General features: G+C 40.0%; 1 pseudogene; it reads left to right on the top strand.

Annotated features, from left to right (window-relative positions):
* Positions 1-533: 533 nt before the first annotated feature.
* LOC143386332 (leucine-rich repeats and immunoglobulin-like domains protein 1) overlaps positions 534-19,964 on the top strand; it is a 35,565-nt pseudogene continuing 16,134 nt past the window's right edge.

Genomic DNA, 19,964 nt, shown 5'->3' with positions numbered 1-19,964 from the left:
CTCTTTTCAAACATTTTTATTATAGAATTAGTTTGAGGACAGAGCTGTCAAGCTAATGACACATGCAGATTGCACAAAGCTGGGAGGGACAGAAAATAGAGCGGATGGCAAAGTCAGAACTGAGAGGACACTAAGATTGGAATGCTGATCTTCACCAAGGAGATGAAATTTAGCAGGAAGATAATGTAAAGCTTTATGTAGGTCCTAAGTCCTACCTTCATATATGAGCTATGGCAGTGATATTAAAGTTTATTTTTCCATGGAACACTTTCCTCAAATTAAATCTTTTTTTTTAAGAGAGAATTTCAATATTTATTTTTCAGTTTTTGGCGTACACAACATCTCTGTTTGTATGTGGTGCTGAGAATCGAACCCGGGCCGCATGCATGCGAGGCGAGCGCGCTACTGACTGGATGTGGGGAAAGGAAAGGTGGAAAGAATCAAGGTGGAGTCAAGGTGGAGCCTGGGTTTCTGGGTTTGAGCAACTGGATGGAGAGCAGAGCTATTTACTGAAATGGGTGGTGCAAAAACAGATGGATTCTTCACCTACTGTGCGCTCATTCCTACCTGATGATTACCCAAATGCCAAATCCCGTGAGTCCATATCACATCCACTCTCCTCCTCCGGCCAGTGCCTTACCCACAATGCTGCATTCTCTCCTGGTGTCTGACACCAGCACCTTCAGTGCTCCTCTTCCTCAGAGCCTCTTTCCCAGGTTCTCCTGAGCCCTGGACTACCCTTGGGCCTCCCTATCTCCTTCAATGCATTCTCCCTGGATGACCTTGTCCAATCAACCCAAGTTTTAACTGCTGGTCACACAAACCTCGCAAATATGTAGTTCAAACCTGAGCTTTCTCCTCACTTCCGGAACCATCCACCCTACTGTCTCCCACATCTACACTTGGACAATTCACCAGCATCTCAGACTGAACATACCAATGTACCCCCAGGGCTGCCTTCTCCCAACATACCTATTTTTCCATATCATATCCTTCATTTGTGAAAAGTACCACTTCCTAAAACAGATCCAGCCGCCAAGCCCAAAACCTATGGTTCATGTTATCCACCTCCCAATTCAAGTCCACACCAAATCAATTTCCTGTCAAATTCACTTCCTCACTAGCTCATCCGTGTGTCCTCTCCTCATATCCCCTGCCTTTCATCGGGTCTCCATCCTCCTCCCCTGGGTTATCAGGCCAGCCCTCTGGTTTCTCTGCCTCACACCACCCTAACCATCCTTCATGGATTTAGGAGTGGCAGGTGAGGTTCCTGGTGAGCTGGGCCTCTGGCTGGGTCTTCCACCTCAGCCTCCCAGCACACTGAACTACCCACAGGTTAACTCACTATTCCAGGTGCAGTTTCCTCAGAAGCCTACGCAGTTTAAAGAACTCTTCCTCCAGTCTGAACTTCAGTCTGAAGTGATGGCCCTCCTTCAAGTTCCCACTGCACACCTGTTTCAAAAGACGTCTTACAGTACCTATACAGTACTTCTCCCACAGAACTGTGCATTACTACAACCAGACGGTCCTTCCTTGAATAGTTAGGTCCTTAACAATGAAAAGCTGCTTAATAAAATGTTTGCTGAGGAACTCTATAGATCAAACTTAAGAAACATCTTCTGGCCAACCTCAGGGATGCATGCCTGTCCCCCCAGCTACTGGACAGGCTGAGGCAAAAGGATCACTTGAGCCCAGGGTTCAAGGCCAGCCAGGGCAACCTAGTGAGAATCTAGCTCCGAAGGGGAAAAAAGAATATTAGCCTTCCAGTAAGAGAGGAACTGTTATGTGCAACATCCACAACCAAACTAAATAAATAAATGATTTGGCAAGAAGAAACATTCAACATTTTCTAAAATTAACCAGCAACAGTAGCTGCTTTCCACATACTGGCATTCATCTCTCATAACTTAAGAGGTATGTCCAATGTATAGATGGTTATTATTTTGGTGATCTTTTCAATACTCTGTTTTCCAGTTGTGCCTTAAAAAAAACCCTCTTAATTGGCTTTATGTCTTACTCTAGAATTGGGCAACACTTCATTCCAGGTGTTCGCCAGTTCTGCTATTTTCGTTGCCCTGCATTTAACAGAGATTGCGGTAAGTGCTTCCATGTTGTCTGACTTCTCATGCAAAATGATTCTGTGTGAAACACACAGATTTCTGATAGGCCTCAGTCTTAAGCTACTTTCTACTAATCTACTTGATTAACCACCACCATCACATACATCTCTCACACACCAAACTTTAATCTTTCCTTTTTCATCAGAAGAGATAACATAGAAGAGTCATGTCTTCTATATACAACAGGCATCTTCACCTGTCAATCCCTGCTGGGTAGAGGCTTTCACATTTACACTTTACAGCCCCTGGAGACAGTGGTTAAAAGGAACATTTGGCAATCCAGAAGAATTCCATCTATTTTCCCAGGTTCCAAAGAATCCACTAAGGACTCTTTCATGAGACACATCACTGATAAGCTCTGATATTCAGATTTTGTGATGCAAGTGATATCTTGCAAAACAAAAGAAATGAAAAGATCTGTGGTTTCTTAGCAGTTGGCCGTCTTCATAAACATTACTTCACCAAATTATGAGACAGCAACACAGGAAAAGTTCTGTGGCAGACACTACTTAAGATATCCATAAAACAACTCATCCAGTTCACTTAAATTGAGACTGAGGCTAACCCTAAACCTGAGTCAGGATATTTAGTGATACAAAAAAGTTTTTTGTTTTGTTTTGTTTTGGTACTGGGGATTGAACTTAAACACTGTCTATATTGTCTCATTTGTTTGATTCATTTTCCTATTCTCTGGCTCACACGAGTTCCTACTTAGGCCAGGTTGTAGAGCCAACAAATCTTCAATAGAATGTAAAGTGTTGGCAAAATTAAAAAAAAAATTAAAAACCCTCAAATTTTAAATGCTACATGAGCATTTTCATTGGCCTTTATTACTCTGCTTTATTCAATTAAAGGAGAAGTTACTTGGGTATGCATTACTGATTTTATGAATATCTATTTGTTTTTAGCTATAATATATTTAATGTCTACTTCTTTTAGTGAGAAATATACTGTTTCCATCATTTTATGTTTGAAAATGAAAGCAGAAAGTAACCTTTGTTTTCATTCATTTATAAATAAGTGGAAGGTCCCTCTTTCCAGAATATGATATTCAGTTTCCAACATGCTAATCACTGAAAGAAAGTTCTGTATTTCTGAGAAGTGAAGGGTGGACCACCCACTGATCCTGGTGTGATACTTACTGGTGTCCAAGATGGGGAGTCATCTTCAAATTGCATCATCCTTAATTGAGTATTTGATTACAATATATGTCTTTGATAAATGGCACTGACCTAAGCAGAATAACACCAGGGATCTCGGGTAATGGAAGAAAAAAAAATCTCTGGGCAGAGTGATGTGTCTCAAATCCTCCACCTTCCCAGAATATGTTCAGTGATGCAAGATTTCTCCAAAAAAGCCAGAACTCTCAGAGTCCAGACTATTTTAGGAGCACCTGTTGGCAAATGTTCTTGGATCTGGTACCTGAGTGGTAGGTGACAGAATAATACTAGCTAAAGTGAAGATAATTTGCCTGTCATTAAGAGTTTTCTTGGCAAAACTATACTAGTTATTACATGGAAGCAGAGAAGCTTTGGCAGAGCTATCTGGCAAGGCCTGTTGGTGATGGTCAGGAAGCAGGTTTCCAATTTAATTGCCCAATTTGTTGTTATTGGTGCTAATCTCAGTACAAATTCTAAGACTGAAGAAACACAGAGTCTTCAGTAAGATTTACAAACACCATCTGACTTTTTGAGTTCAAATTCTGCCTGCAGAACTTAGCTTCTGAAACTCAGGCAAGTGACTTAATCTTTTTTTTGCTTCTATTTTCCCATCTGTAAAATGGTCTAAATGTTTTTAACTTATCAAATAATATTTTTGGAATAATTAAATAATTCATTGAAATAAAATGCTTAAAATAGGAATTTATACATCATAATTATTAAGTATTTTTACTTATTATTAATATTTTGACTTAGATATAAGACTTCTTGGTTACAATTGATGGTGAAATGTGATTATCATTTATGATTATCCAAAGTATATTTTGAAAACATGAATTGATGTGAATATACTTTTTATACAACCAGAGATATGAAAAGCTGTGCTGTATATGTGAAATAAGAATTTTAATGATTCTAGTGTCATATATAAATAAAAAATAAAAATAAAGACTTCTTTACTGTTAAGTTTCATTGGTGAAGTGAATGATTCTTTCTGCATACTATGAGTGATAAATTCTTTCAATTTATATCATACACAAAGTGCATTTCAAATTATAAATCTTCCTTAAGAGGATGAGTTTTTAAATGTGGCCTCTCTTAACACTGACATTCATTTATGGTAGATTAGCTATGTCATTACATGCAATGTATTAGTGGATAAACATTGAGTTTGAAAAGCACATCTTATGACTGCTTCTATTTTGACTAATATATCTTTAATCTTACATAATACTAACTTTTGTTCATATTCATATTTAAGTTTTCTTTAGAGATTTCTTTTATCCATCTCCCCAGAATTGTTTCTTTGAATAAAGGGAATGTTCAAATATCACCCAGGAAGTAAAATGAATGCTCTGAAATTACTCAATTTTAGAACAATTAGAGCTTGGTTAATCCACATGTACACAGACTCAATTAACTCAACAATTGAATTATGCATTCCAAACTCAATCTAAATTACTAAAATATGATTAAGTAGAATGGATTTGTTTCAAACTATTTATGCTAGTACAAGTATTGTTGTAATATTAAACATCTGAAAAATATCCTTTTATCATTATTCACATTTAATTATGACATATGTCGAATTTTAAGTATTGAACACATTTGCTATGCAGGATATTTCTCTGTCACCATGAAAGAGCCAAGTATGCAAAATGTAATTTTAGTAGTTTCTCTCCAAGAAGACTGGCTTTCCAATGCCATCACACAGCTTTTATTACCCATAACATCTCTGTCACTAGCCCCAGGAAATATGCACGGTATAGTAGTTTCTCTAACTTTTATTGAAGCTGCACAATGGAAAAGACTCTCACCATGCCTTTAAGCTGATCAATACCATGACTGAGTTTGAGAAAATTTCTTAATTACTGGAAGAAATAGATAAAATTAAATTATACTATGAATGATTTTTACAAAGCCTGATTTTTAAAGTTTTTGATATGGATTACAAAACTTCTAATGCATAACCACAATACTCAATTGTGGGGCTGGGGATATAGCACAGTTGGTAAAGTGCTTGCCTCACTTGCATAAGGCCCTGGGTTTAATCCTAACCACTACTAAAAAAAAAGAAGAAAGAGAAGAACTAATTTTAAAAACACTTATTGTTTTATTGCTAATGTAATTTTTGTACTGTTTCCATAGCATCCCAGAGCTTGCTAACAAGGTGTGAGTGGTTTCTTAGGTTAAAACAAACTGCAAGTGGAAATTTAGCTGTGGCATGTTTAAATTGCAGACTTTACTTAAGAGAGGTGTTATTGTGAACCTCTACAGGATATTAGAATTCAGAAGTTGGTGCACATTTCATAATCTCAAATTTTATTTTTATGCTGAATTAAAAAAATATCCTTAAGGGATTTCTTTACTTGGTATATCACACAATGAACTATAAAATATAAATTTAGCCATTTGTTTTATATCAAACTTATTTTCAAAAGGCACCTGAAATTTTGCCGACAATTGAAAAGCATACATGCATAAAACTTTTTAAATGTTCCTTAGAATTTTACTGCAATTTATCAGGCAATTTATTTTTGAGTAGTAAGAAGATGAAATCTGTCTCTATTTTCCCTATGGTCAAAAGAGGTACACTCATACTTTTCTGGTAGGACTGCAAATTGGTGCATCAAATATGAAAATAGTATGGAGATTCCTTGGAAATATGGGAATGGAACCACCATTTGACCCAGCTATCCTTCTCCTCAGTCTATACCCAAAGGACTTAAAATCAGCATACTACAGGGACAAAGCCACATCAATGTTTATAGCAGCACAATTCATAATAGCTAAACTGTAGAGCCAACCTAGATTGCCTTCAGTGGATGAATGGATTAAAAAAATGTGGCATATATACACAATAGAATTTTACTCAGCAATAAAAGAGAAAAAAATCATGGCACTTGCAGGTAAATGGATGGCATTGAAGAAGATAATGTTAAGTGAAGTTAGCCAATCCCCCCCAAAACAAATGTCGAATATTTTCTCTAAGGAGGCTGATTTATAGTTGGTAGGGAGAGAAGCATGTGAGGAATAGAGAAACTCTACATAGGGCAGAGGGATGGGAGGGAAAGGGAGGCACAGGGGGTTAGCAAGGATGGTGGAATGTGAAGACATCATTATCCAAATTACATGTTTGAAGACACGAATTGGTGTCAACATACTTTATATACAACCAGATATATAAAAAATTGTGCTGTATATGTGTAATAAGAATTGTAATGCAATCAACTGTCATATTTATTTAAAAAAAAATTAAAAGACTCTAACTGGAGTGTCCCATATAATTCACTGTACAGATACATATAGTTTCTGTGTACCTTATGCACTTATTTTGATATATAACGTGTAGCATAAATGTGTAGATAATAAGGATGTGTGCCCCAGAGATACTAAAAATAACTCCTGAATCATAAAAATTATGAACATAAACTCATGTGTATATATATTTAATATATTTGCTTGCCTATAATATGTAGGTTTCAAAATTTGATTTTCTGAATCTAAAGTTTAAAATAGTATTGTGTAGAAATTCAGTTAGTATTTATTCTCCCAAAAGTCTTACAAATAATTTTAGTAATTTTTCTAAACAATGGAAAAAAAAGTCATATGTAACAAATCATTATTTACTTAAACAAAAATTTCAGTGAATTTGAATTATTCAAACTGCTATATTTGTGTTATAGTTTGTATTCTGAAAATTACCTTAAAATGCTCAAATGGGTTATTTAATTCTTTCTATGAAAAACCTCATATCTAAATTCCAAATTATTTACTTTAGAATACATATGACATATATTTAGCACATACTCAGAACATTAACATTACTTAATAATTTCACTATTTTATGTTTTAATCCCTATTATAACTAGAAATAACTAAAATAATTCACATGATGTATATAATAGAGTACCTGGTATTATAAAATTATCACCTTACAGCACTATAGTGCTATAATCCTATTGATTTAAGTGAAGAAAGTATGTTTCTCCTCAATATAATTGTATTATCTCATGTTTTAGGATACTATTTCAGGGGGAAAGTTGTATGCTTAAGTACATTAAAAAAGAGGAAACAAGTCACTTTCTTCATAAAAAACCTACAGCAATGTGATACATTTTGGTCATGTTACTGTCATCATCTGAGAAATGGGAGAAAAAAGATTCATTACCTATATGCCTCTATCTTCTTTCTTGGGTAGTAAATGTAGACATGAAATGTGGAAGAATCCCTAGGAATCATTATAAAAAATACAAGTGATTAAATTTGTGGAAAGAATAAATTAATTGTATTTTACACAAAATTCCATAGCTATAAGTGGTGTTATTTGCATAATAATCTTATATAAATGGTCAGAATAGCCATTGTTTTGTTTTACTTCCTGATGTATTCTTATGATGTGAGCCATATGAATATACTTTGCAGTCTATAAAAACCCTGTTAATCTGACATAACTTTCCCATGTTCCTGTATGAATACATAACTACTAAAACTTCACGTCAAGTACAACCACAAAATATACTTTACCACCATGTGCATCTAAAAAGAATAAATAAAAATAATATATAATATAAAATACTCCTGGTAATATGAACTTAAACCAGGAAGTCAATGGTAAGGATATATGTGCATGTGTGTGTGTATGTACATATATATGTATTTATGTGGCCATGAATATACATATGATATGCCACATAAATACATATATATGTGTGTAACATATATATGTGTGTCTATAAAAATAAGTACATACATATGTAAATTTTTTCTTTGTCAAATTCAGATTCAAGTTTTTATTTAAGATTTTCAGTTAAGACAAAGGTTTTCTCAAAGCCAAAACACATTAATTCACATAGAGTATATATTATTCTGTGTGTAATTTTGGAATTGGTAAGAATTCTTTGAAAGATAGCCAAGAAACATAAATCCTACCTACAAGGAAAAAAAGAGATATATTTGGCTTTGTTCAAATATAAAAGTAAAATATTCAACAAAATTAAAAATCAAAAATGCAAGAAAACACTATAAATACATTTGAAAGTCAGGTAGTAACTTCTTTTAATGAGGGAATGGATAAAATTCTGTCCAAGACAGTAATATCTAATTGTTTCTAATTGTTAGAACTAATGATATCACATATATATTGATATGGTTACATATGATAGGGAGACCCTTAGAATATAAAGATTACTGATTCCCACACTTTCTCAGAAGTTGGAGTAGTCTGTGATGGGTGATGGTTTTAGCTTTGCTGAGATACATATTGCACATATTTTCTGTCAGGTGCACAGGACATGGTTCTGCAGTCAGTGAATGAATGTGGTGGGCCAAGCACTCAATTCACATAGCTATGAGTACACCCATGCAGAAACTCACACTTTCCTTGTCATTGTATTCCTAAATATGACAGGCAAAGATTTCCTGCAGCCGTCTTAAATGACAAAAGTCTATTGTGGGGTAGTTATACACAAGCAAAACTACTCACCCGGCGAGGTCAGGAAGCAGGGCTGGGGTCTGCAAGGTCGGCAGCGGCAGCAGCAGCTTCCTTCCACCTCGAGGTAGGCAGCGGGACTGGGCTCCTGTGGGTGGTGGAAGCGGCTGCTTCCTTCTTGCCAGGAGATAAGGCAACGGGGGGGGGGGCGGGGGTTGGCGCCCGCAAAGTCCGCCTGGTTGGTTCCTGCCGCCGCCTCGTTCCTCCTCCTCCTCAGGTGGCCGCCTGGTTCCTCCTGCTCAGGCGGCCGCCGCCTGGTTCCTCCTGCTCAGGCGGCCGCCGCCTGGTTCCTCCTGCTCAGGCGGCCGCCGCCTGGTTCCTCCTGCTCAGGCGGCCGCCGCCTGGTTCCTCCTGCTCAGGCGGCCGCCGCCTGGTTCCTCCTGCTCAGGCGGCCGCCGCCTGGTTCCTCCTGCTCAGGCGGCCGCCGCCTGGTTCCTCCTGCTCAGGCGGCCGCCGCCTGGTTCCTCCTGCTCAGGCGGCCGCCGCCTGGTTCCTCCTGCTCAGGCGGCCGCCGCCTGGTTCCTCCTGCTCAGGCGGCCGCCGCCTTCCTCCTCCTCCTGCCGCGCCTGGTTCCGGCCGCAGCCTGGTTCCTTCTCCTCAGGCGGCCGCCGCCTGCCTGCCGCCGCCGCCGCCTGCCTGGTTCCGGCCGCCGCCTGGTTCCTCCTCCTCAGGCGGCCGCCGCCTGCCTGCCGCCGCTGCCGCCCGCCTGGTTCCCGCCGCCGCCTGCCTGGTTCCGGCTGCCGCCTGCCTGGTTCCGGCCGCCGCCTGGTTCCTCCTCCTCAGGCGGCCAGCGCCTGCCTGCCGCCGCTGCCGTCTGCCTGGTTCCGGCCGCCGCCGCCTGCCTGGTTCCGGCCGCCGCCTGCCTGGTTCCGGCCGCCGCCGCCTGCCTGGTTCCGGCCGCCGCCGCCTGCCTGGTTCCGGCCGCCGCCTGGTTCCTCCTCCTCTGGCGGCCGCCGCCTGCCTGCCGCCGCCTGCCTGCCTGCCGCCGCTGCCTGCCTGCCGCCGCCACCGCCTGCCTGGTTCCCGCTGCCGCCTGCCTGGTTCTGGCCGCCGCCTGCCTGGTTCCCGCCGCCGCCTGGTTCCTCCTCCTCCGGCGGCCGCCTCGCTCCTCCTCAGGTGGCCGCCTCATTCCGGCCGCCGCCTGCCTGGTTCCGGCCGTCGCCTGCCTGGTTCCGGCCGCCGCCTGGTCCTCCTTCTCAGGCGGCCGCCGCCTGCCTGCCGCCGCCACCTGCCTGCCGCCGCCGCCGCCTGCCTGGTTGCCGCGGCCGCCTGCCTGGTTCCGGCCTCCGCCTGGTTCCTCCTCCTCAGGCGGCCGCCGCCTGCCTGCCGCCGCCGCCGCCGCCTCTCTGCCGCCGCCGCCGCCTGCCGCCGCCGCCGCCGCCTGCCTGGTTCCCGCCGCCGCCTACCTGGTTCCGGCCGCCGCCTGGTTCCTCCTTCTCAGGCGGCCGCCGCCTTCCTCCTCCTCCTGCCGCCGCCTGGTTCCGGCCGCCACCTGGTTCCTCCTCCTCAGGCGGCCGCCGCCTTCCTGCCGCCGCCACTGCTGCCTTCCTCCTCCTCCTGCCGCCGCCTGGTTCCCGCCGCCGCCGCCTGCCTGGTTCCCGCCACCGCCTACCTGGTTCCGGCCGCCGCCGCCTGCCTGGTTCCTCCTCCTCTGGCAGCCGCTGCCTGCCTGCCGCCGCCTGCCTGCCTGCCGCCGCCTGTCTGCCGCCGCCGCCTGCCGCCGCCGCCGCCTGCCTGGTTCCCGCTGCCGCCTGCCTGGTTCCCGCTGCCGCCTGCCTGGTTCCCGCCGCCGCCTGGTTCCTCCTCCTCCGGCGGCCTCCTCGTTCCTCCTCAGGTGGCCGCCTCATTCCGGCCGCCGCCTGGTTGGTTCCGGCTGCCGCCTCGTTTCTCCTCCTCAGGTGACCGCCTCGTTCCGGCCACCGCCTGGTTCCTCCTCCTCTGGTGGCCGCCTGGTTCCTCCTCCTCCTCTGGCAGCCGCCGCCTCGTTCCTCCTCCTCCTCCTCCGGCGGCCGCCGCCTTCTTGCCGCAGCGGGGCCTCGTTCCTCCTCCTCCGACAGCCGCCGCCTCGTTCCTCCTCCTCCTCCTCCGGCGGCCGCCGCCTTCCTGCCACCGCCGCCGCCTTCCTCCTCCTCAGGTGGCTGCCTCGTTCCTGCCACCGCCTAGTTTGTTCCTGCCGCGCCTCGTTCCTTCCTGCCGCCGCCTCTTTCCTCCTCCTCAGGTGGCGGTACTGAGGTCAGCTTTGGGGGCAGCTAGGGCTGTGGTAGCGGTGGCGGCTGCTTTGTTCCCGCCAGGAAGTAGGGCAGCGGGGATGGGTCCGCGTGGGCTTCAGCCGGGGTGGTGCCAGCACAGCTTCATTCCCACTGCGAGGTAAGGCGACGGGGCTGGGGTCCGCGTGGGGGGCAGTAGGGGCGGCAGCAGCTTCCTTCAGGCAGCAAGGTAGGGTGGCGGGGCTGGGGTCTTGTGGGGTGGGCAGTTAGGGCGGTGGCGGCAGCGGCAGCTACGTTCCCGTCAGGCATCTCCGCCACCGGTGTCCACGAGTTGCGGGGCCTTTTGGCTGCTCCTATTATTTGGCGGCTGGGGTGGGGAGCTGTCCGTGGGCAGCCTTCCCCACAAAGGTCCGCGGAGCTGCGTGGACACCGGCAGCAGCAGCGACAGCAGCAGCAGCTCGCCTATGAGGGCGCGGTCATTTGTTGTAGTTCTTGGGGCTTTGTTGTTTTTCCTTGGGCTTTTACCCTTCTTTTCGTTAATTTTGGATAAAATGTCCCCCCCCCATGTAAAGATTGAGCAAGGAACCTTGGTGACATGGGGAGCTTTGCAGAAAGTGCAGTTTGGATTCTGCTTTTCCCATGGTGGCAGCTGGGTGAATCTTCACTGCTGGCCCTGGAAAAGGCTGGGGAAGCTTGTTAGTTGAGTTTTAAATTTCCCAGTATTGTGTTTAAAGGTTTTAGTGCATAGGTTTTATGTTCACCTTAAATAAGCATATGAGCAGTTAACAGGGAATGTTTTCCTCTGGGAAAGGGAATTTGGTAGCTCTGACCCATGTCAGTCTGTGAATATTTAGACCTGTAGTGACTTTTTAACATTTTTCATAAGAATCTGTTATTTACAGTGTGTCATATATTGTTAATACTCCTTGCCTTAAGTTCCCCGGCAAATCTTTTTCATGCCTTCTAAGAAAGTAGACAATTGATAGATTATCCAAGGAATGGAAAAAAATGTGAGTGGGTGATTTCGGACAATCCCTGAGAGTTGGCATTGTAAAACTCATCCTATCCCCAGTAACATTTTCATAAATTCGAACACTTTTGAAGCCTTTTTATAAAGATACAATTTGGGAATGATATTAAGATAAGGAAAAGCTGTTGATTGATTTCTTAGATTAACATTTCTTCCCTTTTCTCTTTAAAAAAGTTTTCCAAGTGATAACTTCATGAAGATGGCCAGTGATAAGCAAATGTCCGATGATGATGACAGCCCCAGTACCAGCAGTGGTAGTTCAGATTTGGACCAGCAAGACCCTGCTGCTCCAGAGCCTGAAGATCATGAAGAAAGAACCTTCTGCCACCCATCGGAAGTAGAGCACCACACTCTCTAGCAAAACCACTGCTAAGCTATCCACTAGTGCTAAAAGGTAACATTGTCAGGTTGTCTTCCAAGCAATTGGATGCTTTTATTTTTACATCAAGAACAATACTCCAGAAATACTTCATGACCAATTTTATTTGTACTTGAATGAATTGTCATCCTTTAGGGAGCATGAAAACGTCCTCACTAAAATTATGCTTCTAAGCAAACTTATTCTGTACTTTGGTAATTTCAGTAAGAGTCCTAGAGACTGAATTCTCATCCTGACAGTTTAAGGAGTTGGCAAGGAAAATGTGTGAAACTGAATTAGATGGTACATTGGGGATGTTTCCTTTTGTGAGTTATACTCTTGAGTGAAATTAGCACGTGTCCACCTGGGTGTCAGTCCAGGCATCTGTGGTGGCAGGTTCATAAAAGGAAATGTGTCACTTTTCATGAAAGGAAATGATCAAAAAAGTTTATATTTGCTAAAAAATGTTGAATGTCAGGCCTTGGCATTTTTTGAAAGCAGATTTTAAATTTGCTTAGTTTTACAAACAAGTCTTTAAATCCTGCGTAATAAGTATAATTTTTTTTGTAGTTATAGTTATCCCTCCTTGTTCTTGTGAGAACAAATAAAACTGAAAAGTAGCCATTAACAATCTCAGGTGTCACTTTGCTGTTAAAACTTTGCACAACTTTAAAACTCGTGGATGTTCTTGACATAGTAGTGAAAATCAACAGCAGGAAAAAACATTTTGTTGGTTGTAAGTGAAAGATTATTTATTTCCTGCTGACTTTTATTTTCTATGATGGCAAAAAATTCCATCAATGGGACTCCATCAGTGATAGTGGTTGTATTGAGTAGAACTCTTGTATCAAACATAAAATACACCTATAGCATTACTTAATATTGATGTTTTGTTGTTTTTCATTGATCACAACTAAAAGAAAGAATATAAAAACTGATCAATTATTGCATTTTATAGTGATTCATGTTCTTATTTTTCTATATATTTTCACCTTCATTGCACCATTAATCAAACACTAATGAACTTGAGAATATTATATTGAATAGCAGCAGTCTTTGAAATAATTTAAAATTCTTCTCAGTGTGTTGTAATCTTGTGGAAAGAACATTAAACAACTTTTAAAAACATTGTAAATTTCAAGAAAATCAGAGAAATGCTTTTTCCCCTTACCTCAAGGCCCTCTTTCCTCCAAGAGTATGAAATTTAAATTTACGTGCTGAACCTAAGATCAGAGAAAACAAATGGTTAAGTAAGATTGCTAAAATAGTCCTTGGAAGTTTTTCATTGGTAAAGGTATTTGTAAATTTTAAACTTTTTTTAAACAGATAAATATTGATAAAACTATTAATGTGTTTTTGCAATAGCTTTCTAATTTTTACCACAATAAAAGTGGATTGAAGTCATTGTCAAAAATATTCTAGTGCTTTTCCTTCTTCCGTTTTGTCTCATTTGCATATAAGCTTGAAAAGAGAATTTTTTTGGTAAAAAGAGTTTTAAAATAGATTTTATATCCTTTTGTTTAGTAGTAGTGGAGGACTTTTTCAAATCAGGTGTAAGTGACTTACCTATTTACAGTAGCGAGTGAGAAAAAAGCTGCAATTTTCTGTTAAGGAGTTTGGGTTATGCCTCTGAGAACAAAGAGGAAGCAGCCATGTTAGCATTACTGAAGGCAAAACCAGCCTTGCATTTACCTGCATGATGGTAGAGGGCATTCTGATTTTCTGGTTATTCTGTAGACTGTCTCAAATCCTTTTTGTCTGTTCCGATTTTACTAACGGAATTCAGAAGGATCTAGCTGAAATAACCCTTAATCCTCTTCTAACTTCAGGTAAGAAACAAATTTTGTTGTTTTGATTTCTAAATTGTGGAATAATATCAGGAGATGAATGTATTATCCTTGTATGTATGTGCAGCTGAAGAGGCTAGCTAGCTATGTTTGCTTCCTTAAAGCTTTGCAAGTGCTTTAAACAATAATTGCCTAGGTGAATTAAATTAAATTAGGAGAAAAATACTCTTAGCATGTATCATATATTCTGTACTGATGAATATAGTGATCTTGTGCTTCCTGCTGAGATTTGTTTCTGTGGTGTTGATTTTTCTGTTGTTTTTCTGTGGAATATATTTACTCACAAGTATTTTGTAGAAACCTGTAAGGTTTTAAGTTTTAAAGTTAGTGCTTGTGTGCAATCTGAATTGATTTTCCAAATTTAGAAATTGTTGAATATGGTGTTACAAAATGTAAAAGCATTAAACAGGAGTATAGTTGTATCTGTTGGATTTATTCAATAACTTGCCTAAAGGACAAATTTTATGTGCTAAGCTATGGTTGTAGTTGTTATTTTCTAGAAAGCACATTGTTGGAATTGTTTACATTTTAAGCAAATATCCTAATGACTTGGGAAATTTCTTAGCAGTAAATTAATTGAAATTGTGAGAAGAATCAAATTCAGTGGAACTCAGATTTTAAGATTGGTTGACAAATTGTATTAAAAGTAGCTGGTTGATTTTTTTCATTTGTGTCTTATATAGTGTTCTGTTTATTTTTGAATGGTGACTGTATGGTTGACAAAATTTATCAAATTTAGAGAGCAATATTATAAATAAATTGCATAGAAGTATGTGCTCAAGAATGAGAGGGGAAGGGATGCTATAATTAAGGCAGTGTTATGATTTGATATAAAAATGTTTTGGTGTTTAACCTGTGTTTTGGCTACAAATTGTGTTTGCTCTTGTTGATCAGCACCATCTCTGAAGTCTACCTGAGACATAATAAGGAATAATCCATTTACTACCTTGTGTGTGTTAACCAGATCCCCAGATAAGGGGGATCTGATCCTGATTTATCCAGTGAATTAATAGTTTTGCTTATATTTGTAGTCACAGCCATTTCAGTTTAAAAAGGAGACATGAATGTGAACTAATTATAAACAGAGTGGTATGTCAGATCTCAAAATATTACTTAAAAAGTATACTGCTCAATAGTGTAGCCACTAGCCACATTCTGACTATGGACCAGGATGTTGTGGTTAGTTGAAAATGTGATATGCTGTAAGTGTAAAATGCATACTGGATTTTGAAAACTTAGTACAATTTGTAAAAGAATAAATATTTTAAAGATATTTATTACATGTTGAAATAATATTTGGCATGTTTAGTAAATGTTTTAAAAATTGTATTTTTATCATTTTAGCATAGTTATTAGAAAATTCAAAATTACATGTGTAACTTGCATTATAATTTTGTTGAACAGTATTGCTTTAGAGAAGAAGTAAATCAGTATTTCTTTTAGCCTTCTAAATGGTGTGTCAAATCTGTACCATTTAGGAGGTCAAGTTAAATTTGCTCTGTGGAAGAATCACTTAACTTTCAGAGTATATTCTGATAATTTCCATTATGAAAGATGTAAAGATCTGTCAATTTAAAACTCACATGTCCTAAAGTTGCATGTCAGTTCAAACGTTCTTAAGGGTTTATGTTGATTTTCTGCAAATGGCTTAAACCAGTGTATGAATATACATCTAGAGAACATAGTAGATGTTGAATTGAATGCTCTCAGAGCAGTAATGTACTGGTGAATTTGGTAAAGAATTGTGCTTTAAGTGTTTAACCCAGGACTGTTTCCACAAGGTCACAGGATTATTTTAGATGGAGGAGAATCTTTCTGTGAAATAGAAAGTAATTTTCACTTATCACATATTTTTCTCTTTATATACCAGATTTAAGTTCATGTAATAATTCTTAACATTTAGTGATTTAACTAGTGAAGCAGTAAAACTTTGGGCTTGCTTGTAAACAGTAACATGGAATACTTATCTCTATTTTCTTTTGTCACAGTCTTTGGTGGCTGTTAGCTATTGAAAAGGACATCTTTTAACTTCTTTAATATCTGAGTTTCTTTGTGGCTGTGTAAGTGAGTCAGGAAAAAACAAATGTAAAATACAAGTTTCTTAGGAAATTAGAAGTTGTTTATTACTACTTTGGGGAGAGACATTTTTCCATATGTAAAACAATGCAGATGCTTTTGTGTGTCATTGGATTCTTCTGGGGTGAAGGTTTAGTTCTTGTAATCTTGATAGAATAGCCTAAATTTGTATTGTGTTTTTACTTTTATGCCAGAAAATGCAAGAAATTATGGTATTATATTTCTTTTAACTCATAGCTGCATAAATGAGAATTTTAGCTGTATGGTAGTTGTATTATTTAGATTTCTTAATTTATGCTGTAATTAAAAATGGTATTCCACAATCATAAGTACATTTAGAATTTGTGGGTTAATACTGCATGAGACCTTTGAAACCTTATGCTTGCTACTTCCAGGTGCGATTATTTAATTATGGCTTTTGGTAAGGTGTGTGTGTTTGTGTGTGTGTATAAACTTGTCAAAGTATGTGACAGTGTTAATTATCCCTCAGGGAAGAAATGTTAAGTGTATCTGGGTACATTCAGGAAAATGTTGAATGAGATATAGGAAAACCAGAATTACTTGTACTAGGGAGATTTGTCTTCAATCCCATCTTTTTTTTAATTAATAAGTTATTCTTCAGTTATATAATTAGGTCTAATATACACATCCAGGATGGCCTTTGGGTAGATATCATTGTCAAATGCATGACTTTAAAAGTGTTTGATTATATGTCAATAGGAATACTTCTTTTTCTTTTAGTAAAAAAGGTTGATAAACAATTGATTTCTAATGATTTGATGGTATTTTAGGTTTTAAGTATTGAAGACCTGTGGGCCAATACATTTTAAACACAGGGAAATAATATATGTTTTTTGGTTTATGTTTATACTTTTTACATTCTATATTTTAGATTAGGGTATAAAAATCAATTCACCAGTAAGCGTGAAGGGAAATTATTATGAACATCCCTTTGTTTTACAGAAAGTTATGGATGAGAGTTGTTTAGTAATGTGTTGACATTTACGTTCTATTTATCAAAGGATGTGCTTCCTTCACTTATGGTCAGCACTTGTGTAAACAGCAAAAGTTTAGAAAGGTGCTGGATTTCTAAGTTAATCTTGAATTTCTTTTCCTGTATAGAGGGTACAAACATGTACTCATAAATATTAATGGGTTTGGACTGAATCTATGTTAAAGATTATATTCAAGAGTAATTGTAAATCCGTAAATCGTTTTTGGATGAGGGGAAGGCCTTATGGGGGGTAGATATTACAGTTTCAAGTTTATGTTAATATATGTTGACTATCAAAACCTGAAATCAGCTACTATAATACTTGTAAATACTATAATACTTGCAAATTTTGTTAACTTCCCTTTTTAAAAGAAAGAAAAAGAAGTAACCTAAGTTCTAAATCAGAAGTTTGCAATTTGCACATAAGAGTGATTTTCTGAGGATAAACTGTGTTTCTGATGGTTGCCATATATCTCACTATTGTCCAGTGTAGATTAGAACTTTGCTAATTAAAGGGTGATCTTCAGACTAGCAACATCTGTATCACAGGTGTGATTGTTAAAACTCAGAATGTTGTTTTCCCCTAACCAGAAGTACTGAATCTGAATCTGAATTTAATAAGATTGCTAACTGAATTGTGTGTCTATTGAGGTTGGAAAAATCCTGCTACTGAAGCAAGACTGTTCAGATCCATTCTCTGCCACTATTGGCGTGCCACTTTATATAAGTTATGGGATATTTTTGTTCTTCAGTCTCCCAAGTTGTAAAATGAAGATTAAGTTGATCTCCCCATTGTATAATTGTTGTGAGGATGAAATGAATTTGTTGAAAGTTTTGTTAACCACATAAATTGGATCCCTAAAGTGGATACAGTATGATAAAAGTAGGTGAGACAGTTTAGCAGCATGCCCTCACTCTTGCTGGCTAAGGGAGTCTTTAAAAAAAAGTTTAAAGGATAAGATAAAAATCTATCTTTGCCCAGCTTCTGAGATGAATGAGTTAGTTGATCTGAGAAGGAGTAAAACATCTTTTGTGGGAAATTGAGCAGATATTAAAAGTAACAGTGACACAAGTCCCTATAATTGTGAATCCTAATGACCATCAGAGTCTTTCACTGGGGGTTTGGCCTGCAGTCTTTTTTTTTTTTCAGAATAGAAATTAAAAGTTTATTAAAGGACAGCAGAAAAGACTTCTCCCAGAGGAAGAAGGGGACCCAAGAGGTGGAATCCGTGGAAGTGCAGTTGTTTCCCCTTTTTATAGTTTTGGTGACAGAATGTAGGTTGGAGGCTCGAGGGGTGGGGCACAGGTGGGCTTATCACTTTTCTAGGATGGGATATCTCCAAATCTATTGGGGGCTGTTTCCTGAGCTCCATTAACATTTCTTTGAGGTGGACTTTAGCCTAGGGCCTTTTTGGGACTTCATTAACATTTCATGAGTTGTCCTGTGTTTTCCCTGAGTCATTCCCAGCATGGCCTTCATTTTAGATTTCACTCGATATTAGACCCGATTTACCTAACTACACTGACTACCTAATTTTAAATCTGGCTTCATTCCCCCCTCTAATTTGGGAACTCCTTACTGCTGTAAGGAAGGGGGGCGAAGAAGATCTTTCTGGCTTCTTCAGGCTGAAAAGTGATGGTGTGCGGCAAGCAGTTTGGAGTCCCCCTTTAAAAATTGGGTCTATCGAGTGGTCCATGATAGAAGTTTGATTGAGAAGTAATAGACTGGAAGGCCATTTGAGTGATGGGTGGTCTATAAGAGAAACAAGAATTAATTAGTACTGGAACCAGATTGATGCAGCAATAAATCCCATAGCACAGGAATATGCCAATGAGTATGATGGCAAAGACAAAGAATAACAATGTTTTCCACCAGGAAGTACCAAGAACCAGGAGCTAAGATATTGTTTTCATGACAAATTTGCTGAGGACATGGCTTCTGTCTGAGCATGTAAATCTTTAAGGGTATTTGTCACATTGCCAGAATTGTCAGGGATGTAAACCCAACATTTAACTTTTAGGGTTACAGATGTCCTTTTCCTTAAGATACAGTTTAATAACTTAATGTCATCTGATCTTGCAAAATCCTTTTACTAGTATGACCTCTGTGTCTAATAGAGAAATATTTAATTCTGTTACTTAGGGCTGGATAACCATACTAGCAAACATTAAGCCTACCTGCGTAGGTTAGAAATAAAGGCCTTGAACTAAAAACTACTCTGGCAGTTCCTTTTGATAGTTATCAGGCATTCCTGTCTGAGAATCTCTCTTGAAGCCTCCAGTTTACTTATTTATGGAAGTTACATTTAACTATTATTTTATTTAAAATGCCCAGGAATAGCTGTGTTTTGGCTTTGACTGTCTTTGCTAAGTGTTTAAGATGAAGCAAGTCAAACTGACTTTTGTTTCTATCTAAAAGGTTTTCTGTTCTTTTGCTTTGGGAGTCTGAAAACTGTAAGAGGCTATGTTTATTATAGTACTGACTACAGACCTCAAAGGAAGTAGCTTGTTGGGGGGGGTGAGGAGGGGAGGTGGGGGGAAGGGTCCTTTCATTGGAAGGAGGCTCCCCCTGTCAGCAGAGTTGGCCCTTGTAAATCTAGTTTTGAATTTAGGGCCTGGGAGACTTGTGAAAAGAAAAGCCAACACCAACAACAACAAAAAGAGCCAAGGGAGGCCCCCAA

The sequence above is a fragment of the Callospermophilus lateralis genome, unplaced genomic scaffold (assembly GCF_048772815.1).
Source record: "Callospermophilus lateralis isolate mCalLat2 unplaced genomic scaffold, mCalLat2.hap1 Scaffold_109, whole genome shotgun sequence".
Taxonomy (NCBI): Eukaryota; Metazoa; Chordata; class Mammalia; order Rodentia; family Sciuridae; genus Callospermophilus; species Callospermophilus lateralis.
Note: the sequence above shows the minus strand (reverse complement) of the source record. Positions and strands in the feature narration are given on the sequence as shown.